Source organism: Mesocricetus auratus, unplaced genomic scaffold (genome assembly GCF_017639785.1).
Source record: "Mesocricetus auratus isolate SY011 unplaced genomic scaffold, BCM_Maur_2.0 Super-Scaffold_100011, whole genome shotgun sequence".
NCBI classification, from domain to species: Eukaryota; Metazoa; Chordata; class Mammalia; order Rodentia; family Cricetidae; genus Mesocricetus; species Mesocricetus auratus.
In genome coordinates this window covers 40,366,646-40,391,579 of record NW_024429195.1, presented here as the reverse complement: position 1 = coordinate 40,391,579, position 24,934 = coordinate 40,366,646, and the positions used below count along the sequence as shown (strand labels likewise).

Genomic DNA, 24,934 nt, shown 5'->3' with positions numbered 1-24,934 from the left:
TATGGGGGGAGGTATGGTGCCCAATGTGGGATAGCCAATAAGAAGCCCAAGACACGAGGCAACAGTTTTATAATATAGCATCTGTGTGTTTCTTTGGGGCTGAAGTGGAGGCGGGAACTAGCTGGGACAAAGAATCTCTCGTTGTGCTCTCAGGCTAAGCCAATCCAGATAAAGAATAAAATGTCAGGCAGATAATCCAGCCCCTTGATTGCCTTCTTGAGGGCTGCCATGTGATCCCTGGAGGAGAGGGCGCAAGTCTGGCATTCTCTGTAAGATAAGACCTTATAAAAATATTTATTAGTAATTATGGGTTAATAATTAAGTCAGAGCTAGCCAGTGAGAAACCATAGAAGACAGCCAACAGCTTCATAATTAATATAGTATCTCGTATGTTATTTGGGGGCTGAGACAGCAACGGGACCGAGCAGCTGGCAGGAAGAATACACATTACAGGGGCACATGCACATAGTGTACGGAGTCCAGAGGACAACTTTGGGGAGTCAATTCTCTCCTTCTACCTTGTAGATTCTTGAGTTTGAATCAGCTCTTCAGATCATCTCACCAGCCGTAAGGGTGAAAATTGAGAAGACAAAGTATTAATTTAGCACTGGACTGGAGATGTGGCTCGGGTGATAGAGTGCTTGCCTAGTGCATTTATAAAGCCCTGAATTGAGTCTCCATAAACCCAGCATGGTGCTGTCTATGGCCAACTGCACAATAGCCAGGGGAAGTCTCTCTGCTTATATAACAGAGGTTACATGAGACTCTGTGTGAAGGAAGGGGCAGGGACAGAGGAAGGAAAGAAAAGAGCTCTGAGTCCAAGGGTCTTCTTGGGCCCTTGAGCGTTGGTCTTTTCCATCCCTCAGAGATAGACTGAGCTCCTCTTCTCAGGGAATCTTACCACGGTTTGACTCTGTAATGTCTCCACAGGCTCATGTTTGCTTCCTCTTCAGCTGATGATGATGCCTGGGAGGCTGTGGAACTTAAGGAGACAAGGCCTGACTGGCAGAAGTAGGTTACCTTTGAAGGTTAGAGCTCCTCTGCTGTTCCAGCCTTGATCTCTGCTTCCTGATCCACCACAGTGGGAGAAGCTCTGCCATTCTCCCCCTGCCGCCAACACTTTCTTGCCATGCTGAACTGACCCCTTCAAAATTGTGAGCAAGAATAAACTTTCTTCCCTTAGTTTGCTTCAGGTATTTTTGTTACAACCAAGCAAAAGTGATTGAACAGATGGGGGTGTAGTTCATTTGGTAGAATATTTGCCTAACTACACAAGGTTCTGGGTTCAGTGTCCAGCACCGCCAAACAGTTCTCAAGCCTGGCGGCCTTGCAGCTAACCATCACTGTCAGGTTCTGTCTCTCGGTGTTTCAGACCCAGGTGGTTCCAGAACATCTTGGCTCCTCAGGGTCTGCCCCTTCCCATGTGCATATTGGAAACTCACAACTCCAGAGTCATACAAGCCACCTGGCAAAACAGGACCAACAAGATGGCTCAGATGGTAACAACACTTGGGATTCTGACGATCTGAGATCAATTGTAGTACAAAGAAAGAAACTCCAATATTGAAGCATGCATGTGTCCATCCACATATTTTTTTAAAAAAATAGTATGGTTTTTAAACCTTAGAAAAACTTTTTATTTATGCTGCATCTATGTGGAGGTCAGATGACAGAGTGTAGGAGCCAATTCTTGCCACTATACACACATATTCTTTATGAAAATTACACACACACACACATTATTGGTTCCACTTCTCTGGAGAATTCTGATTCACACATCTAAAATGTTTTTTAAAAATGTAAAGAAAAACAATCAAACTGACCTCATAGGTCTCCACAACAACTAACATACAATGGTTGAACCCTGAAGAAACATCCACAACATTTTAATGAAAAGAAACTGTGTTTCGGGAGTGTTTAGTCAGGACATCATTCTAGTATGACAAAAACCACAGATGTTTTCAAAATAAAGGAACCGGAGGATAGTGGCAATGTGATCTTCTGGGAAAAATAGGACAGTGGAACCTAAGCAAGCAAGAGAGAAAACAGAGTTAGGATGAAAGAGGCTGTGTGCAAAGGCGGGCAGGAAGCATGTGAATGCAAGGAAGTGACACTAATAAGGTGAAAATTGCAATTACAGGAGATAAGCACTATAAATACAATCGAAAAGAATAACTCCATAGCTCAGCTGGTAGAATGCTCGCCTAGTTCATGGAATGTGCAAAGTCATAAGTTAACTCTATCTCCAGCATTTCCTGAACCAGGAATGGTAGTACTCACCTGGAATCCCAGCATTGGGAAGCAAAGGCAGGAAAATAAGAAGTTCAAGGTCATCCTCAATTGCATAGAGAGTTTGAACAAGCCTGGAAGTGTGAGCCCTGATTCAAATGAAAAGAAAGAAGTGGGGGAGCAAATGCTATAGTTTGTATCTAAAATGACCCCCAAAGTTCTATTTGTGAAGGTTGAGTCCTGTTATTGCTTCTACTGGGAAGGGATAGAACCTTCAAAGGCGGGGCCTCAGACATCTACTACTCATGCAGGCATTCCCGACAAAGGACTATGGAACTCCAGCCCCTTCCTCTTTCCACTTTCGCTTCTGGCTTCTGAGGGACAACCACAAAGCCTAAAGCAGCAGCCTGACCACAGGATGCAGCCTCCAAAAGTACAATCCAAAATAAACCTGATCCTAGACATTTGTCACAGCAAGATGAAGTTAATGCACGAACGAAACTCAGGGCAAATGAGAGAGGGGAGGGGAAGATGTCTTCTAAAATGAAAGGAAATGTTTGTCACAGCCTCTTATGAGCATTGGAGGGCTACTGTAGAAAGAACTTCCGATGGGAAAATTGCTTTAGCTCTTTGTGTGTATTTGTGTATATTTATGGGGGTGGTGAGGTATTTTGACACATCAGAGAGTTGCTAATGATCAAGTCATTGTAATTAGCATATCCCTGAATCAAGAGACAAGAAGAGCTTTTGAAGTCCTGTTGCTTTAGTTGCATTTCATTTGATTTTCGTCTTTAAACCCAATGCTTTTGTTATTGTTGCTGTTATGCTGCTATTTTTTTCACTCTTTAGAGGTAAGCCCTCATGAAGCTCTATGTAGCTAAAGATGACCTTGAACTTTTGGTCTTCCTGCCTCTGCCTTCAGAGTACTAGGATGACAGGTGTGCACCACCTTGTGCAGTATACGTGGTGCTGTAGAAGAAACCTAGGGCTTTTGTGCATGCTAGGCAAGTACCCTATCAGTGTATCAGGACAGTTGTATCATGACACCATTTTTGTATACACGTACTTAAATGTCTACCTGGAAAGGCACAAGTCTGTTCAGCCTTAAATTCAGCAACTTCTTGTGATGCCATTCTAAGTAAATAATAAATCAAACTTATTTTCTCATCTTTGCTTGACTGAAGAATTTGAGTTACTTTTAAAAACATCAGAGCAGGGCTGGCAAGATGATTCACTGGATACCAGTGCTTCCTGGTACCTAGAACCCATCTATACCAACCCAGGTATAAATGATGGAAGGAGAAGACTACTTCTGTAAGATGGCCTCTGACCTCTAATTAGACTTTGCAGGCAACAGGAACCCATACACATACACTAAATAGATAAATATGAAATAACATAAAACAGCTACATGGTTTTCTTATTGGAACTAACAGTTTTATTTTTCCTTTATTAACTATTTTAGTTATCCTGTTGTGCCCTAAGTCCAGACCCACCAAAGACCACCAAAAGACCAGATCCGATGCAAAAGCACAAAATAGTGAGTTTCATCAAGCAGTTTCTGTCTTAGAACACACTAGAAATGCATCTGAAAGATCCCAGCAGCAGTGGATGTAACACATGTTCTTTTCTTGTTTGGTTAAAATACACTTCAGTTTCTAAAAATAGCAAATTCTTCCCCAGCTAGATTCATGTCATTTAAGTTCTGACACAGTACTTATCAAAGAAGACTCAAAATTCAGTCATTCTCATTCTCCCGAACTCTCAGTTTCCACACAGAGCTGCAGAACCTTTCTAAGGAAGAAAAGTGGACCCTCACTCATTCCCACTTTCCATAAGTGGAACTGTGGTGGCTGCATTTCACCTCCATAGTAAACCAGGGGAAATGACCCAGACACTGCCTTCCAGAAGGCAGAATTCCCAAATGTGTACAATGTCAGCACATACTCCTGAGTTTAAACATCTCTCAGGAGCTGGGGAGGTAGATCAGTAGGTAAGAGCTCTTACCACCCAAACATGAAAACCTGAGTTCAGATACCAAGACTTTGGAGGCAGAGGCAGACAGATTCTGAGTGTTCACTGGCCAGCCTACGTCACCTAAATGGTAAACTTCTGGTTCAGTGGCCCACATTTCTCAAAGTAACCCAAACCAACAGAAGAAGACACGGTACACCCTGCTCTGACCTCTACAAGTGTACCAATGCATATATTCACCCATTCACATGAATGTAATACACACGAGAGAGAGAGAGAGAGAGAGAGAGAGAGAGAGAGAGAGAAGAGAGAGAGAGTTCAGTGCTTTTTGTTGATTCTTAAGGATAAGATCGCTGAATGTGACACATATTAAGATTTAAACAGGCAATATACACAACACACACACACACACACATATATATATATTAGTACAGATTAAGTCTTCAGGAATCTATAGCTAATAGTATTTTCAAAACAATTACAGGTGCTACTCAATAACAATATGGTCATATCCTGGTAAGTCCACCACAAGATGAAAATATCACTTAATACTCATCACCCACTGAACAAACCAGCTAAAAAAACCATGCTGGAGAACATTGATTGTTCACCTTTGTGATTGACTGACTGTGAGTTGAGCATGGTTACCAATGCTCACCGTGAGTCACTTCCCCAGGAAGGAGATCACTAAATTCAACCACCTTATGCTGCCAACATAAAATAGTTTCATTACTTGGAAAGGAATGAAATCAAATTGAGGAACATTCTAGAAATCTCTCCAAAGTATGTTTTTCCCACCTTTGTTGCATCTAAGTTGGGATGGTTTTTAGTTTGTAGAGATGAGGTCTCACCTAGCCCAACCTGACCTCCAACTAGATCACTGAGAACCATGAACACTTGATTTGCCTGCCTCTACCTAGGATCACAAGAATGTATTAGCACTCCTTGCTTGCATGGTGCAGAATCCCCGGCCACCAGAGCTTCATGAATGCTAAGTGAGCACTCTGCCCACTGAGCTATAACACCTACCATCTAAGTTGCTGAGTCTGAGGCAGGCATATGCAGGCCTCTCCAGAGAGTCCATGCATGTGAAGAAGTCTCAGCCCCCTTTTGTCCTATGCACAGACAGACACCTTCCAGGCTCATACAGGAAGGAGGTCTCTACTCATTACCTCAGGGTTTCAGTTTTGAGGCTGGGGTCTAAAATAACTTTTATGAGCCCTACTGTTGATCCTACTGAGCAAGAATAAGACCACTACCACAATTTTTGAGTCAAATTTGAAGGAATCTTTAGTAAATACTGTCCAGGATAATGGACACTGGCCAGGTCCATACCAAAGATTCACAGGGACTAGCCACAATTATGTTAGTTCAGTGCTTGTAAAGGCAAAACCCACAAGGCTTCATACTTCCCACCTTTATCCAATTCCAGGCAAGCATAGATTCTGATGTACTACTGCCTGCCTATATATCTCCTGCCTATGTATGATCAAGTACATCCTGTAAAGTTGAGGCAACCAACATTGTTCATAAAAATGAAAACATATGGCTTGTTGTCTTACATGAACAACAGCCTCCAGCATTCCAGGAAGTTATCTGTCCTTGGACAAATGGGACTTACAGGTTAGAGGCATTTTTGTTTTATAGATCTCTTAAGAACAGTAATTAAAACTTAAAAGATAACTTTAGCCTTCACACTTGGAGTATATCATTTATCAACCTGTAAAGTACAATGAGGTTGTTTGATTTCCCAGGACCAGGTTAATGAGATAGCATCCAGCATTCCCTGGCAAATAAATGACCAGAATGAAAGCCCACTCAACCTCTGCTGAGCTTGGGTCCATGAAGGTAGAGTGACTGTCCTTGCCAGACTACACAATGCTGTCTGGCCAGGTCTCAGAGCACATTCCTCATACTCCCCCCATTTATTCAAAGAGGAATATTTCCTTAAAACAGATGCCTGCTGTAGAAGAGTGAACACCAGCTTTGTGAACATAGGCAATTGAGAAAACACTGGGTTCTTCAATAGAGCCAAGTTCAGTCTCTTACTCTGACAGAGCCCATTCTCAGAGTCAACAGGGGCACAGGGTATTCTCTGGGTATTGGGGCTGGTCCTGAGTTAGCACAGAGGCAAATAGTCTTTGCCTAGAAATTGATGTTCCAGGCAAAAAGTAGATCTGTCGGTGCCAGGATGACTGTCTCTCCTCAGCTAGGTTTATTATCTTCTGTCATTTGATGCTGGTGCAGGGGACTGACACACTCTGTACCAAGCTCTAAAGTTCCCTGCGAAAAATTGTGTGTCAAAAGCTGATGGTGAGGTCAAAGGGGTATCTCAGTTGGTAAAATGCTTGTCTAATTACACAAAGGCCCAGGATCAATCCCCAACATTACATGAAAGTGGTGTGGTGACACATACCTGCCATTCCAGGACTTGGGGGGGGGTAGGAGCAAGAAGATATGTAGTTTAAGGTCATCCTAAGCTACACAGAAACTTCAAAGGCAACCTAGTTGACTTGAGACCCTGTTTTAAAGGGGGTAGGGGGCTAAATAATAAATAGCCACTGGTATCTGGGCATTTGATTTTTGGTTTTGTTGTGGTTTTTTTCGTGTGTGTGCATACAACCCTGCACAGCAATGGTTTCCATTATTTCATAACTCTTGAAGCAATCTATTTATTATGGTTGAGTGTAGAAAGGGCTTCCAGATTAGGCAACAGAGCTTCCTACACATAGGGGTTGGAGAAATATATTAGAATTAAGGAACTATGACATTCAATTATGAAGGCTTGGTATGTCCAAACCTGTTGGATCAACACCAGTTTTCAGTATTACCTTCAACTGATTAGATGGGACCCCTCATGCCATAGAAAATAATTTCATTGTATTCCAGATCCATGATTTATATGTTAAGCTCACCCAAAGATGCTGTTACACAAACATCTAAAATAATGTTTGATTGAATATTTAGCACCACAGCCTAGCCAAGTCATACAGAATGACTCATGATGGTTTCTAAACACCTGCCACAGCCTCCTGCAGTCTCTAACACCATTAACCACAAAGGGGGGCTTTTCTCTTTCCCTTACCCATCTTGTTAGTCTACACTATCAAAACTAGACACGAATGTTGGGCTCTTACTATGAAAGCAGAGTTTCAAGAGATGGGTGCAGGGAAAGTTCCCTTACGTGGATTGAAATATGCCCTTGAATAGTAGTATGGGAAGTAACAATAAATGAGAAAATTCAAACCACATTAGTCACCAGGCCCCTAACAAACATAGTACGATATCCAGGAGGCCTGCTCCACCCTATATACTTGCCTAAAAAGCAAAGACTCATTTTAATTCCTAGATCTGCGTCTTTTCTTTCCCACATTTTCTCCACTCCCCTTTCCTCCAGATTGTGACATGTGCAGACAGGGAGGTTAACATAGTAGGCAGTTGGACATTCTAACCCAAACCCTAAGCCTTTATCTATCTCACTATCCATTGTTATGTAAGGGAGCAGTCTTGACTGATGCCTTTCTCTGGTCATGAGTTCTTTCCTCTTAGTTGCTCCCTCACTAGTCTCATTTAACATGGGAGGTGAAGAGGACATGTCTGCCATGTGTCTGTACTTCAGGCCTGAACATACCAGGGTTTATGTTTTGCTAGGTCAAGCTGGGGAAGATGTGGCCACTTGGAAGACAAAGACTCATAGGGTTTCCACTAATAGTGATCCTTGTCACAATACGGATGGGTACAAAGTCATCCATCCTTACTCTCCCAGGCCCCTCCTTCACTATAGGAGCAGCCTGCTCATCCACTGTTAGGGCTGTGCCCCATGACTCCTGTAGAGACAGCCACAGACCATCTCTGGACTGGATTAAATTAGGCCATACTCTTCTTGATGGCTCACAGCCAGAAAGACTGAGCTGAAATATTTCAAATGGCTCTACACTCCCATATACACTCAAGTATTTCTGCTAACTGTGTCTTCCACTACTTATACCAAACCAGTGAGGGACTCAGCCAACATAGGAGGAAGAGGAGTTGGAGAAGAATGCTAGTGATGCTCCCTCCCATTCTCTGCTGTCAGCACTCAAGACCCAGTGATGTCTCTGCTCTTCCTGGATCTCACTAGTCAGTGTTTCACGCAAGTCCATGAAACAAAACAAAGTACTCATGTTTGGAGTCTCTTACCAATAATTGCCATTTTCACATAGGTTGGTTAACAGTAGGTCTCTAACATCTGAGAAAAGAAGGGAGGAGGAGGGAGATAAATCCTGGGGATTATATAATGCGACATTCTTCAATGCTCAGATTGTGTGCAGAGAATTAAATGATACCGTTAACATAGAACCTCTCCGTCATTTTAAAAGTGGAATTCATAGGTATGATTCTTCTGACATCTTTAACTGGGAATAAAAACATCTCCTTAAAGACTACCAGATTTGTCATACTTTATCATTTTCTTATAAAAAAATATTCTAAGACTGAGTCTCATAAAGCTCAGTCTGGCCTCAAGCTTACTTTGCAGCTAAGGATAACCTTGAACTCATGACCTTCCTGCCTCTGCCTTACAAGTATTGGGATTACAGGAATAAGATACCACTTTCTACAAGATTGGGACTGAAGCCATGGTAGCATGCATGCTAGACAAGCACTAAGCCAACTAAATTACATCTCCAGCCTGATTTTTTTCAAACTTTTCACAATACATTCTCTCTGTGATCCCAAGGGCTTTATATATTATGAAATTAATACTTAGATTCATGGACCCTTAAGTACAAAACAACATGCAAATTATGTACATGTATGGAAATGTCACAACAAAAATCATTACTGCATGTTAATAAAGAAAAAACAGAATGCTGCAGAAACAGAATAATAGCTTTTAATGAACAGCTTATATGTTTCATCCAAATATAATGCCTGTACTCACAGGAGTTTAGAGTCACCAAACATTAGAGGCAATTGGACATACCTCATGTGTCCATTAACACAAATTAATTGTGCCATCATATTTCTTTGAGACTTGAATCAGATGAACTCAGTCTGGCAACTAAGTCACATTACTAAGTTCTGATTGGCTGCTAGTGTTGCTACATGTAGGGAGCCAGGTGTTGGTGGTTACAGCGTTACACTTCACAAGGATCCAAGTGAAGGGCTAAGGATATAAATGAAGACAAAGAGAATGGCGTTTATTTTAACAAGAGTGGAGCCTTATGTACCAGTGGCAGGCATGGTGGAAAAACACCAAGGTCTGAAGCCTACTATCCCAGGGCCCTCCGGCAAAGGGTGGGCCAAAAACACGAATTAGCATTTAGACAATAAGGATGGACAGAAAACAGGAACTTGCATGCTGGCCTTACTAGGAGGAAGGCACTTACTAGGAGAAGTGTTTTGCTAGAAGCTCCTAGTCACAAGCAGGTCAACAGAACCCTATGGGGGAAGGGTGCAACAGCTATAGGCATTTGAGAAAACTCACTTGGCAGATGGATATGCATATGAGAACTGCTTGATAGTCAAAATTAAGGAATCTTTAGCAGTAATTTCTCCTATACTTTGATATGCTTATATAACTTGGTTTGATTTCACTGTACAGAAACTATGGTTTGTTTACTAGGGGAAAATGGGGCTCTAGTGAATGAAAAACTGGTAACATTGGATCAATAACATCATCCACTAAAAGGATGCCTTGGTATACTCCACACACTCTGAGGCAGAGTGCTAAAGAAAAGTTGCATGTAAAAAGAGCCCATTGAAGAAGACATAGTTCAGAGAGTAAAGCTGCTTATCACAAAAATCTAGCAACCTGAGTTCAATCCTGGAGCACATGTATACACAAAATGAAAGAACACATGTAATTTTTTTAAAGGGCCAGGTTTGCCTGGTTAACACTGAAACAAATAGTCCTTGTTTCATGGGGGGAATTCTCAGAGCCTTGAACATCTTACTTTGTGATACTCTACATGTCCTCAGTGTGTCAAGCATTTGATGAGCCCACCAGCCTAGGAAATATACTTTGAGAAATGTTGGACCTGATAAAGTCTCTACTTGGAGCATCCTATTTATCTTGGTTTGTTGGTTTGTTTGAGTTTTTGTTTTTTAAAACAGAGTCTTGCTCCTAGCTTAGATATCACAACCCTCCTCCCTCAGTTTCTAATGCTGGAATTACAGGCAGGTATGAGCCATCGTCCTCAATTTAAGACAGTTTCTTGATTTGATTAACTGGCCCACTAGTAGATTTGTAACTGGAGTTGATCATGTCTGCTGGTAGGATATGAGGACTTAGAGTCACTTCATATGCACACTCGAAAGACTTGGTATGTGTCTTAGTTAGTATTCTATTGCTGTGAAGAGATCATGACTATGGCAACTCTTATAAAGGGAAACATTTAATTGGGGCTGGCTTATAGTTCAGACGTTTAGTCCATTATCATCATGGAGGGAAGTATGGCAGCATGCAGGCAATTGGCAGTTAGCAGGAAGAGAATAAGACACACTTCCTCCAATAAGACCCCACCTCCTCCAACACAGTCATACCTCCTGATAGTGTGTGTATTTAAATTTCCCATATTTCTATGATCTAAGTGTCATGGGGTTAGGAATGTAAACCAAGTAAATGCTAGATACTTTCAGAGTTATCATGAAGCCCTGGGTTCCATCCCTAACTCCTCACAAAACAGATCAGATAGCATAGCCCTGTAACCTCAGCACTCAGGAAGAAAAGGCAGGAGGATCAGAAACTACCCTCAAACTACGTGGTCCCTTGTTTTGTTTTTGTTGTTTTTTTAAATTTTTTGGTTTTAATTTTTTTGTTTTGTTTTGTTTTGTTGGGGGGGGTTGTTGTAAAAAAAAAAGTGAACTTTAGGCCAGTCAAGGCAATGCATTGAGAGGCTATCTCAGAACACACACACACACACACACACACACACACACACACACACACACACACACACACACAAAAATCAAAAAGCCTGTTTTAGGAATAGAAAGGTAGCTTGGTGGGTAACGCTTGTTGCACAAGCATGGGAACCTGAGTTTGAATGCCAGGACCTACAGTGCTCAGTGGCATGCAACTGTAACCCCATTGCTGGGTTGGGGACTGAAGGATCCCGGGGGCTTGCTGACCAGCTAGTCTAGGCTACTTGATGAACCCAGATTTAGTGAAAGACACTGTCTCATAAATAAGGTGAAAACAGAGGAAGATGCTCACCATCAATTTTTGGCTTACAAACACACAGAGAGAGAGAGAGAGAGAGAGAGAGAGAGAGAGAGAGAGAGAGAGAGAGAGAGAGAGAGAGAAATGCCTTGGTAGAAAATGAATCATACTATAAAAAGATTCCCCACCCAAGTCACACTTGAGCTACAGGTGAGCCTGGTGCCTTAAGTCACAGAGCTAGGGGCTTGGTCCTCCTGTCTTATTCAAGAGATATGGGTGCAGAGGCCACCCCTTTGAATTCTTACCTGACGATCATGAAGGCTGCTCTGTGCCCACGGTAACCTCTCCTCCGCTTCCTCTTTCATTTTCTGTTCCTCAACCTCTCTTTCGCCACCTCCTCCACCTTCTGTCCTTATTTCCTCTTCTCTTCTCATAATCTCAATGTGAGCTTTATCAGATGGGGGTGGCTGGGTCAAAGTCTGCCATAGCTTTGTGAAAGAGGAAAGAGTTTTGTTTCTTCAAATCTCACACCTTAAGATCTAAGTAACTACAGACACAGCAGTGAGAAGGGGAAAAAAAGCATTCATTGTTTTGTCTTCTCATTCTAATTACTGGCACTGAAGCTGGTGTCTGAAGAGACTGTTAACACCACAGAACTGGGATGACTCTGTGCTTTTGCAGTTAAGGAACACTTCTTCAAACCAACTCATTTGGGACAAAGAAAAACTATGTATAGACATAGGACCCATGAAGCACACCCTAAAACCACTTCCTTCATTCCGTGCCTGTTCTCTGAGACTGTGATTCCCCTTTGGGTTTAGAGACCTCCTTGTCTGGTCCCTGTTAGGTCCAAAGGGAAAGGAAAGCTCCAAAACTCCATGCTGGCTGTGTCCCTCCAGGCAGCTCTGCCTCAGTGTTAATCTGATAAATCTGGGATCAAGTAAACTCAGAACTCCTTCCAAAGCATCAGACAGGAGAGCTTCCAGGGGCACCCCAAAGAGAAAAGGCTTTGGGCTGACTGGATCTTGCTAGTAGGCCTGACTGGGCTGGTACTCACTGTGTAGCCCAGGATGGCCTGCAATTCATGGAAATCCTCCTGCCTTGGCTTCTGGAATATTGGTACTCAGCCACGAGCAACCCTATCTAGCTTCTAGAGCACACCCACCCCCGTCACGTGCGTGTGCGGCTGTGTGTGTGTGTGTGTAGAAGCACTGAGAACGCAAGCAGAGGCCACAGTTTGACATCAATTATGTCTTCCTCCATTGATTCTCCACATTGTTGAGTTTTGTTTTTCCAGAGACAGTCTCTCACTGAACTTGGAGCCTGACATTTCGGCTAGACTGACTGGCAAGTGAGCTCCAAGGATCCATTCATGTCTGCCCCATCCCCTCCCTTATCCTGGGATTACAGACTTGGGTCCTTGTGAGTACCTCACCTGCTGGGCCTTCTCAAGGCTAGTTTAGTTCTTTCCTTCCCAATTCTGCCTCTTTGCCCTGTTCAATTAGTAAAGACATCTCTGGAAAGAAGGAGACAAGAGACCCGGAAATTCTTACTGGCAGGTGTCAATGGCACTGTTTTGACTGATTCATTTACAAAGTCCCTCCTTTCTTTCATGAGGTCTATCATGGGTTCCTTTGAGACCACTCACTTCTGTAGATTTCCATCTGCCATTCTGGGGATGCAAGTTTGCAAATTAATGTGTTCAAATTGGTCATGAAGAAGACCTCTGCGAATGTTCACCTCCAGCCTTTCTCTCCAGAAGCCTTTCTATTGTTCTAGCTAACAGAGGGAGCTCCTTCCTCTACTAGGATATACTGGGCTGGAAGCCTGCCACTCTGCCCTGAGGTAACCCTTGCAGCCACTTCCTGGAGCACGGTTCTGCACTGCATGTGGGCAGCTCATGTCTGAGTGCTCAAGGTTGAGTTCTGTCCTTCTTAATTAACTGTCCTCCAAATTCAGGGACCTATGTCAAGATCTGCAAGAGACTGTCCCTGTCCCCTCCACCATAAGCAGCCTTAACAGCACAGTGACAGCTGTCTGAGATCTCAGGCTCCACTTTCCATGTAGCCTCAGCCTCTGCAGCTTTAATCCCTTTCTGGCCCAAATGATGAAGGGTGAAAGGTTGAAAAACTAGCGTGCTTTCAACATCTGGTTGGTTCGGCTCCGTGGATTCTTTCCCTAAAAATATTTTTTAGTTCATTTTTGCAACATCTGAACTAAGGTGCTATTTACAGACCAACTTCCAATGTCAAAAACAACAGTTCAGAATGGTTCCTGGGACAGTTGTCAGCTTTCACCTGGGGAAAGCAGAGTCAGGCAGGCCTTTGGCATACCTGAGCAGAGACTTTGCCTGAGTCTCTAGTCTTGTTCAAGGACTTCTCAGAAGGGAAGACCCTATGGAAATCCTAGATGGTCAGCCAAATGGCCTTGCTACCTATCCTCGATGCCCACTCCTGTGTAGTCATGGCCTCCAAGTCTTGGCCAGATCCTGTGACTCTCAGAGAAAAGCAAGTTGAGCAAGCCCTGTGACTTCAATTGCCCCTTGGAGTCTGCAAATACCTTTTAGCCTGGCAGTGGTAGCATAGGAGGTTCTCTGGGTTTGAGGTCATCCTGGTCTACGAATGAATTCCAACACAGCCAGGGCTACACAGAGAAACCTGTCTCAAAGAAAAAACTTTTTTTTGGTGGAGTTTTTGAGACAGTATCTTACACAGCCTAGGCTGACCTAGAATTTACTATGTAGCTAAGGATAGCCCTTAATTCCTGATTCCCTCCTCTGCCTAGAAAACTACTTTTAAATTTTGAGACTTAACCAGCTGCTGGTTATCATTGTTATGTTGGTTTCAGGAGAACCTCAATCTTGGGATTATGAGATTTAGTATGAAATTGCTAATTTATGATAGTGTTCATTTGAGAGAAATGCATGCCCTAAAAAGACTCGGAAGTTTTTGGGAAACCTTTAAGTGACTGTACATCTGTGACTCTAGTTAGCTTTTAAAAATATAGCTTTTTAAAGAAAGTAATTTGTAGCTCAGGTAATGGAGTGCCTGCCTAGCACACATGGAGGCACAGTCCTGACTGTGGTCCTGCACACTTATAACTCCATCACTCTGGGAGGTGAAGACAAAAGGATCAGAAGTTCAAGGTCATTCTTGGTTAAATAGCAGCAAGGTCCAGGTCAATCTGAACTACAAGAGATCCTGTCGCAAAAAAACTTTAAAAAAAAAAACTAAAAAAAAAAAAAAAAGGGAAAAGAACTACCTATGAGAAAAAGAGTTATCAGCAATGTAAATAAACAAGCACTGTTTACAAAGCCAGGAGTGACAAGGGCACAGGCCCTAGGCCTTGGCCGAATCTTGTCAAAAGGGGACCATAGTTACCTCCTACAAAACCAGGGAGAGGGAGAGAACTGTCCTCAGAGAGATCTATCTGTACTAGATTGTGAAATATACACTTGAATGCCACGTAAGTATGAAAGTCTTTCCACCATAAAGAGGAAAAATACACACCAGGTGGCTTGTCCAGCAAGAGTTCTTGAAACAAATCAATGTCACAGACACAGAGAAACCCAAAGCAGGTCAAGCAGTGACTTACTGAGGCTCAGAGGGAAGCCCCTGGCACAAGTTCCTACAAGCAGGAACCCTGACCTTTATCCCTGCTCTGTCTCTTTGGATTGCCAAATCCATGCAACCTTGTCTCCTCTGACCCAAAAGCCTCCCAGAAGAGGAAACAGTTGGGGTAGGGACACTCAATAAGAGAGGAAACTTCTGTTCATTGTCACTGTTTTTCTGAGACAAGTGAGAGAGCTCAAAGAATAAGACTTAAATTATGAGGAAAAATTCTAGTATCTACCCAGTCATTCAATGCAGGAGCAAGCTTCCACTAGATTTTACTTTGTGTTCATTAAAAGCAAGTTTGGAATAGACTGGCAAATAGACTCATGCCCTCAATTAGCTGCTAAGAAAGCATTTTGTGTGTCATCTCAACAGACTCGCACATAGCCATGCTAAGTCAGCTTCTGTTTCTACTATGATTTCAAAAGAAAATGTTCAAGGGTGACCCAGCAGTACAATTTTATCTTGTCATCTGGGAAAGGGACTTGGGATATAGCTCAGTTAGTAAAATGCCTTCCTAGTTTACGCAACATTCTGGGTTCAAGGCCCAGCAGTGAGCAAACTGGACATGGCGGAATATGACTATAATCTTAACTCTAGGGAGAGGGAGGAAGGAGGATCAGAAGTTGAAGAACAGTCTGGGCCATATAAGACTCTGTCAAGAAAGAAGCAAAGGAAAGGAAGGAAAGGAAAGGGAAGGGAATGAGGGAAGGAGGAGGAAGAAAGGAGGGAAAGAAGGGAAAGGAAAGAAAGAAAGAAGGAAGGAAGGAATGTAGGAAGGAAGGCCATTCTCCCTCCAGTGCTGTGTTGGACAGGCTCTGGAAACAACCACTGTACAAGCCTGGGTGTCTATAATCTAAGTCTACTCATCCGATTTTGAATGACTAAATGGGCTCAGTCCAAGGTGCTATAGAATTTATTCAGAGCATTTAGGACACCTGGAGCCTTAACAAAAGATGCTTTAGAGCTGTCAAACAGAAAACAAACCCATGAAAATTCTAGAAGGTGAGCCTGGGAAAACAAATCTGCATCTAATCAGTTCCCATTACCCAAGTAGGAAAGGAGCATCAGACTTAAGCCCATCTGCCCCCTTATAACCATGAGTCTCTCCACTGAAGAAGGGGGAGTTTTCCTATTCTGTATTTGTCCTCCAAGAAACTGAGTCCTAGGATCAGATTTGATCCACAAGCTCCCACTCTACTTATTACTCTGTGTGTGTGTGTGTGTGTGTGTGTGTGTGTGTGTGTGTGTGTGTGTGTAGGTCAGATTTATGGAAGCCTGTTGAGGGGCCCAGGGATCAAACTTGGGTCACCAGGCTGGGTAGCAAGCATCTTTACATCCTGCCAGCACCCCTTGTTCTATTTTAATCTAGCCTGCTTCTCTTCATGTACTATCTCCATCCCCCAGGGACTAATGATCTACAGACAGGAAGTATGAAGTCAATGAGTAAATAAATGGATGCACTAATAAACGTGTATCATCTGATTATTTACAAATGCATTTGTATAGCTTGGGAATGCAATAATGCATTCATTTTGGTGCTGTTTGCTTGAACATGATGTCATTATTCATTATGATAAATGCACTTCTACATTTTGAGGACTTTGTGCTAGATAGAGAATGCTTTCACCACAGTTGTCTGATCTAACCCTCCCACAGTGCTGCAAAAGAGATATCATTATCCCTGTGTAAGATAAGATAACTGCTGTGTCCAAAGTGCACACACAGCACAGAGCTGGACTTAAACCCAAGGCTTGCCACTTGCACAGGCTGAGCAGTGAGGAAGAAGGGAAAGGTTCTGCTCATTTGTATACAGATTCTTGTTTCTGAAAATGTTGCTGTGTGCAATGTCCAAACACAGGACAAGTGACATCACTTAACTCAGAATGCTCTTTGCTGTATTCACACAGATTCCACAATCATTTCTTCTCGGCCTAAATGTCAGCCCATGACAAGGAAACTGGAGGGCTATCCTAACAGTGGTCAGTCAGTGATAGAAACTTGAGGATGTGAGTGTGGCCTGTGGGTTCCATTCTGGACTAAGGCTGCTTAGACACACCTAGAGTCCTAGAGTTGTAGACTTTGGGATCATTTGACGTCATGCTTTTCAAATTATGAGAGGAGATGAGTAGTTTATTGAACATGGAAGACGCGCAGTGGGCAAAGCTAATTCGAGCAGATGTGCTGTGCTCAAAAGACAAGGCCAGAATGAGTGGGAGAAGGCCCTGGCAAGCTCTATGTTCTCAGAGATAACCCAACAGAGACAGAATTTCATGTGGGGGCCAGAATATAGAATGACGACTAAGAAAAAAGCTGATAGAGATACTGGCTTGCTTTTGCCATGCTTTGGTTTCTGTGTTCTTTTCAAATATTTATTTAGTTATTTAGTTACGTTCTTCAGTATTTGCTTACTTATTTTTGAGACAGAATTTCATCAATCCAGGCTGACTTCAAACTGACTATGTAGCCAAAGATGAATTTCTGATCCTCCTGCCTCCACCTCCTGGAGTGCTAGGATTAGAGACATGTGACACCTTGCTTACTTTATACTGTCCCTGGGATCAAGCCCAGGGCTTCACACATGCTAGACAAACACTCTACCCACCTTACCAAGCCACACCCCAACTCCCCTTGTGACTTTTATATGACATATACATGCAAATGTATACACAATCCTTAGAGAGATGCTTTTCCTCAAGAAATCTGAGTTGAGAACATTCCCAACCTCAAGAGAAGAGCATGAGAGTCTGCAGCGATGTAAAACGGTGACAATCCCTTTAACCTACCCTATTTGCTATGTGCCTTCTCACCCACAGCAACCAGTTCTGTGGTTTGCTCACTTAGCATGTTGGCAACACCATAAGACTAAGTTTCCAAGGGGCCTTGTGCGTTTTCTACTGAGTTACGAGTCTTCGTCCTTTTCCAAACAGCATGAAGTGAGCAGAGTACGTAAGGCACCTTGCAAGTTCCCTTTCAACGTTCTCCTGCATAGAAATAGAACTTCAGCTGGCCACACAGCTATCAAGCTGAAAATCCCAGTTGTGGCCCTGTGACAGCAGGAAGAGACTATACAGTCAACTAAGCTCCAGCCCATGGATCATGAGGGAGAGAAATGATCGTTTTTCCCAGTCTTTTGTTCAAAAACATGGAGCATGCATATTGGACATTTCCTTTCTGCTGATAGTGAAATGTATAAAATAATAGCTGGCAGACTTCTGCAAAGAAAGAAAGCAGCATGGATTTTTGTTAAGACAATGTACGTGTCTTACTGTTTGTTACAGAAGCTTTTTTGTGTCACTGTCAAATACAGTAATAGCTCTGCCATCATCCTCATGGATACCCAGATCCACCATCATCCTCATGGATACCAAGCTCCGTCGTCATCGCATGAATACCCAGCTCTGCCATCACCCTCATGGATACCCAGCTCTGCCGTCATCCTCATGGACACCCAGCTCCATGCAGGAGACGCAACCCTGAGAAGCAGAGCTGAGGTTCAGATGTTTTTGTTCTTATGTTATTCTTCAACAGTGACTCCACCTTGAGATCTTGCATTTTTCTCTCCAATCCTGTGGTAGACTCCAGTTTAAAACAATTAGTCATTATCCCTCTACTGAGAAGAGTATAGCACCCAGACCTGCCAAATTCATGACTGCATCACCTTGGTCTAGGAGCACTTTGGGAAATAAGGGTAACTTTCTTCTTATTAAATTTGTCAGGTCATTTTCAGTCTTGAAGTTTAAAGCAGAAACTTGTGGACCACGAAGAGCAAAGAGACTTTGGAAGTGAGAAGAGGAAACAGAGGGTCCCAGCGCTAGTCTAATTGCTATCTCTAATGTAGCTTTTCCCTTTCCTGATGAGGTCCACAGGAAAGGGCAGGGGAAATAATGTGTTTATTGCCAACCCAACAAAGACAGCAGGAGGCAGAACTCTATTTCAAATCCTGGTTTTCTCATCATGGCCAGGGAGGGGAAATCACCATTAGACAACCTCGTACGGATTCCATCCAAAGAACAAGGGTGTTAACCTTATTTTCTCATCTGCTTAGAAGCCGGAAGACGGGATGCCAGCATTTCTACAAAGGAATTTTGCTTATATTAACCCTTGCTATTATTATAACTCCATGAGGCAGATATAACTATTTTTTCCATCTTACAGACAAGAGGAAAAAAAGCAGCACAAATACATTCTACATGTTTGTAAGTAAATAAGTTTATTTCAATATGATGAAAAGTGACACCTGTTTTTGTTGTTGTTGTTAGCATTCTGAGTGACAGCTGTTGAGAAAGTGTGAGAACTCACTTTTTCTCCTGAAGCTATTTTAACTCAGTTAGTCAGTAGGTAAGTTATCCCACTAAGCTGAGTTTGTACTGAAATTGGACTGTGCTCAGCTAGCTGATGCTGGTTTACTGGCTAGGAAAAGAGTTGAGGGTCTTCGCCATGTTGTTCACCTGTTCACATTCACTTCTCAGGACCCCCATCACTGGGTTTTTTATTATTGCAGAATTGTGGATGAGAACTATAATTCTATAGTGATCGTCATTTTAAGAAAAACCAAAATTTAAATCCCTACCTTTCAAACTCCACGCTTTTGTGAACTGATAATGATTCCACAAAAGACTCACCAGACTTGGAAGCATTGGGAGAAGGGGAGGAAAGAGAGAGAGAGCTTCTATCAGAATTTAGATATAGAATCCCATTTTTGTTTACAAATGCCCTATTTTATTTTTTATTTATGTAACTTCTCAGTGTTGAGGCAATCTACTGCATTCTGTTGTCACAATGCTCTCCAGTACTGATATTTTGAAACACTCCTCCTCTCAAATGCAAATTTGGAGAGTTCACATAGCTCTTCTTTAAACAGTAGTTTTTCCTATGCTATGTGAGGTAAAGATTCATAATTTCTTCTATTCTCGTTTTCTTTCCATTTGGCAAAGTGGTAACAAGACCAGTGAGATGGCCTGATGGGTGAGGGCACTTGCCACATGAGCCTGACAAGGGTTCGTTCCATCATGGTAACCCACCTAGAGGTAGGAGTAGAGAATAACTCTACAGGGCTGCCCTCTGATGCCCACACATACACTGAAGCATTCACCCCAGGCCCACACATGAATAATACATTAAATAAATAATGAAAACAAAGTCATTGCTAGATTTCTGAGAAAGCTCCCAGGCAGATAGAAACAGTCATAAGCTCTGACCTATCAGATGTAGATGATGTCACTGCATGAGCCTTCTGGTAAACCAGTTTAAAAAGAGGGGAGCAACTTAGCTAACAGATACTACTCCCTTTCTCTCCTTTCCTTCATAGGAGTAGTGACTTCAGAAGTGTTCAGTTAGGGTGGGCTCCAAACTATGAGCAAAAAACCAAGCTCCACTGAATGAACACAGAGAATGGCGCTCCTAACCCAGCTCCATGTAAAGAGAATAGCATGATTTCCCTCCCTTAAATGTCTCTTTTTCTGATTCCTCTTATGCCAAAATAAAATTTCTAATTTCTACATGATCAGATAAACAGCAGCAGAAGATAGAAAGCTTCAACATACTGAAGCTTCAAAATTGGGACAGGTCTACAAGGCATGGTTAAACATTCTGTCATGCAACCCCTAGGTGTTTTCAAACAGCATCTGAAATCGAATGATCTGTTGGTGAATCAGATCAATCATTCGAAAACATGATTCAGTTATCTTAAAAGACAAAACGACCATTCTCCACGTCAGTTAGATTAATTCTCACATAAAAAATATGCATCTATGATTTTCCCTTTCGATCTTATCGAGTCCATAAAGTACTCTGTTCTGTTGTTTAGTTCTTACATGAAAATGTGCACTCGGGACTGTGTACCCCCAAAACATGGGATTTTATAATGGAAGCTAGAGGAGCCTCTGAACAGAAGATTTTGAAAAAGGTATAAAGCCAGCTATCAGTGTTTTCCTGCAATCCTAGCACACTAGGGTGACTGAGGCAAGAGGATCACCTACCTGTTCAGTGGTAGATCGAGCTCTGGTGCCATTTCTGTTGGGGGATCTAGCTACTTTTTGATTAGAACAGAGGCCTCTGACCAGAAGGGAATTCATGTCTAGTGCTGTAAACCTGGCCAATGGGTTGGGGCAGAGGGCAGTCCCTTGTAGAGAAACTATAGCTGTTGTTTTGTTAAATGGATGCAATGTGTCCATCATGTTATCTTCTAAATAATTACGTTTATGCCTATAGATTACTGTTGCTGTCAGCCTTGGTTCAAGAAGCATCTTTTTGCAATAGTCTGCAGTTAATGCAGACATTCAAAATTAGTCAAAGTGATGAGAACAAGTAACTGTTGAATATTCAAGCGTGCAGAGAACATTTATATCAGTCCTTTCACAGCTCAGAAATTTGCAGAAGAGAGCAGAAAGAACATAACAATGGGAGCTGGAGAGATGGCTCAGCAATTAAGAGCACTGCCTGTTCTTCCAGAAGACATGGGTTCAATTCCCAGTAAGCACGTTGCAGCTCACAATTGTTTATACCTCTACCTCTAGGGGACCCAACACCCTTACACAGACATGCAGACATGCAGACATGCATGTGTGAAAGATACCAATGCACATGAAAATAAATAAAGTCATTTTTTAAAAAAGAAGAAGGCAAGAGCCTGAGAAAGGAACGAAACATTGTGGGACACTGTCCTCTGATGATAACTTGGTCATGGCCCTCGTGAACTCACAGTGGTTGGGATTACCTGCATAAGATCTTCACAAGGGTAGGCCTACTAATATCTTGTGGGAGAGACTCAGGAAAGCCTACTCCTTCCTGGGGATCTTGAGGCAGTCAATGGCTGCTAGGGGAGAGAGAAAGACATTCTCTTCAGTGAAAAGGCACTGATATGATGTTCATGCCCCTGTAAGCAACCCTAATTGAATTTATTGACAAGCACACAAAGGAAAGAGGATATGAAAGTAGAAGAAGTCTAGTTGGGAAGTGGACAGGCTTTAGTTAATCATGAGTGGGATGGGAAAACAGAAGGTAATGGGGATGAATACAATAGAAAATGGCATTAAGAAATACACAACTGTACACAATTAATACAAGCTTTTAAAAGCATGAAAAAGAGGAAAAGCCAAAACAAAAGAAGAAATATGAGAAATATCAATAAGAATGAGACTTTTTGCCAGGTCTAGTGGCACAAGCCTGTAATCTCAACTACTCAGGAAGCTGAGGTAAGAGGATTACAAATTCAAGGCCTGCAAGACCAGTCTGGACAAGCGAGACACTGTCTCAAATGTTACAAAGTAAGAGGAGGAGTGAGGATATAGTTCAATGGTAAAGCATTTGACTGGTATCACAAGGCCCTGAGTTTAATTTCCATTAACACAAAAAGGTTACATATATTGGATAACAGCTACTATTGAAAGCGTATCAACTGTGTTCAAGCTCTGTAGCAGTTATTAGGAACTAGAGGCAGGCCTTCTACTGATTCTAAACTCTAAGTTTTGATTGTTTCTTTTGATTACTGGTTAGAGCATAAGAATCCCTTAAAGAAGAAAAGCATTCAGTAGACTTGTGGACACATTACTGAATTAATTCTTCTCTTGTCCCCATATTTAAAAAAAAATGTTCCCAGACAGGAAAGCAGTTGCTGTTTTTACTCTTTTACTCTTTGTTCTTTGGGGGCCTGCCACCCAATTTCCAAATGAATCACACATAGACACGTATTCTTAATTATGAATGCCTGGCCTTAGTTTGGCTTGTTTCTTGCCAGTTTTTCTAAAGTTAAATTATCCCAACTACCTTTCGCCTCCAGACTTTTTCCTTTTCTTACTTCTGTATATCCTACTTTCACTCTTACTCTGTAGATGGCTGGGTGAATGGCCTCTCTTTGTGCTCCTCCTCCCTTTGCCCAGATATCTCCTCCTATTTATTCTCTTTGCCTGCTAGTCCCACCTGTCTGTTCTTCTGCCTTGCTATTGGCCATTCAGCTCTTTATTAGACCAATCAGGTATTTTAGACAGGCAAAGTAACACAGTTTCACAGAGTTAAACAAATGCAACATAAAAGAATGCAACACATCTTTGCATCATTAAAACAAATGTTCTACAGTATAAACAAATATAACATACCTTACAATAATTTTAAATAATGGAAAATTGTTAAGATGGCTAAGTGGTTAAGAGCACTTGCTACTCTTTCAAAGGACCTGAATTCAATTCCCAGTACCCACATGAAGGCACACAACTATCTGTAACTCCAATCCTTGGGGATCCAATGCCTCCTTCTAACCTTTGTGGCCACCAGGGATGCACATGTTATACATACATATGTATAAGCATCCATACATACATGATTATAAACATTCATATTCATAAAATAAAAATAAATACATTATTTAAAAGTTTAATGTCTCTATTTCTAATAAAGAGATTTGAAGAGGTATCTTTATGCTACTAACGAGTATCTCATTGATGAATTCCAATCAGCTCTGAATCATTTTCTATTGTGTGTAAGAAATTACCAACAACTTCAGTGGCTGAAATAATAAATGCCCAAGTATCAGTTCATGGAAAAGTATGCTGGGGAGCACACTGGGTCGTATGATCAAGACCTCCCAAGGCTGAAGTCAGGGCATCAGATGAGCCAAATTCTCTCAGGCTCAGGCTTTCTTCTCAGCTTTCTCTGAATGTCAGTCAAATCCAGTTCCTAGCAGCAGGACTGAGGCACTGCCTTTCTTTCAGCTATGTGCTTATCTTCTGGCCCAAGAGCATTTCATGGATGCTTTACCTTCTAGAGAGCTCATCTAGGAGCTGGGGGATCGCTCAGTGGCTAAGAGTGCTTGCTCTGCTACCCTGGCATTGGAGGGCCCTGACAGGTAGATTTCTAGAACCTGCCAGAAAATGTTTCCTGTAGAAAACTCTAGGAAGACATCCAACTTCTTACTCTGACCTCAGCATGCATTCCCACAGGTACGCACTCATACACACCTAAGCATGCACTATAACATAGGCAATGCACATACACATGCACACTCAGAGAGAGGAAAAAATGGCTGGAAGTGGAGAACACACCAGAAACCCCGGTATTTGAGAGGCTGAGACAGCAAGACCTGCATGAAGCCAGTCTGCGCTACATAGAAAGATTTCATCTCAAGAAGATAAAGAATAAGAACAAAGCATACCTGCATTTTAGTACTCAGAAGGCTTGGGCGCATAGATCAGAAGTTCAAGGTCATCCTTGGCTACACAAGGTTCCTAACAAACTTGGGCTTACAGAGATTCTGACTCAAAACAAAGCAAACTACCAAAGACAGCTAACTAACTAAGCAAGTAGCTGGTTTAATTCAGTATGGCCCACCTGGGAAGGCCTTTGTGATTCACTCAAGGATAGCCACATAATATCCTCATCATGGAGTGTCAAAATCCCAGGCCTCTGAGTACACCATTATCAATAGTCTCAACTGGTGAACTTCACATCACTGGACAGAATCTTAGGAAGCATTTCAGAATGCTTCCTACAACATTCTAGAACATCCTGTCATTTGGAAACAGAGTAAAGAGTCTATGGCCTGTCCAGGCATACTGGCACACACCTTTAATCCCAGCACTTGGGAGAAAGATGTAGGTGGATCTCTGTGAGTTAAGACTAGCTTGGTCTACATAATGATTTCTAGGACGGCCAGGGCTGTATAGTGAGACCCTGTCTCAAAAGCAAACAATCAAGCAAAAAGTCTGTGACCTGAACACAACTGACCTATCTGAAAATCAGGTAAAGGGTTTAGGGATATAATTCAGCCAACTCAAGGCCATGGGCTCAATTCTCCTACTGGTGTGAAAAGGCAATTGTAATGGCTACATTTAGCTCATAGTTCTGCAGAGGGAAGAAATGCCCATATTCTCATAAATTATCCAGAAATGTGATTGTTAGCACATGGTCACCTCCATCTTGAAACTAAGTATTTTACATATCCCTATGACAACACAACACCTCTGTTAGTTACTTTCAT

The 24,934-nt window shown here is 42.2% G+C and overlaps 1 long non-coding RNA gene across 2 annotated transcripts in view; it reads right to left on the bottom strand.

The window, feature by feature from the left end:
• The window catches only part of LOC110339281, a 233,045-nt gene extending 208,662 nt beyond the window's left edge, over positions 1-24,383 (bottom strand). For both annotated transcript variants that reach the window (XR_005880431.1, XR_005880430.1), the window contains exons 1-2: positions 24,286-24,383; positions 11,653-11,835 (exon numbers count right to left, since the gene is read on the bottom strand). This is a non-coding gene — a long non-coding RNA (uncharacterized LOC110339281). The remainder of the gene's footprint in view (positions 1-11,652; positions 11,836-24,285) is intronic.
• Between the last annotated feature and the right edge of the window lie 551 nt (positions 24,384-24,934).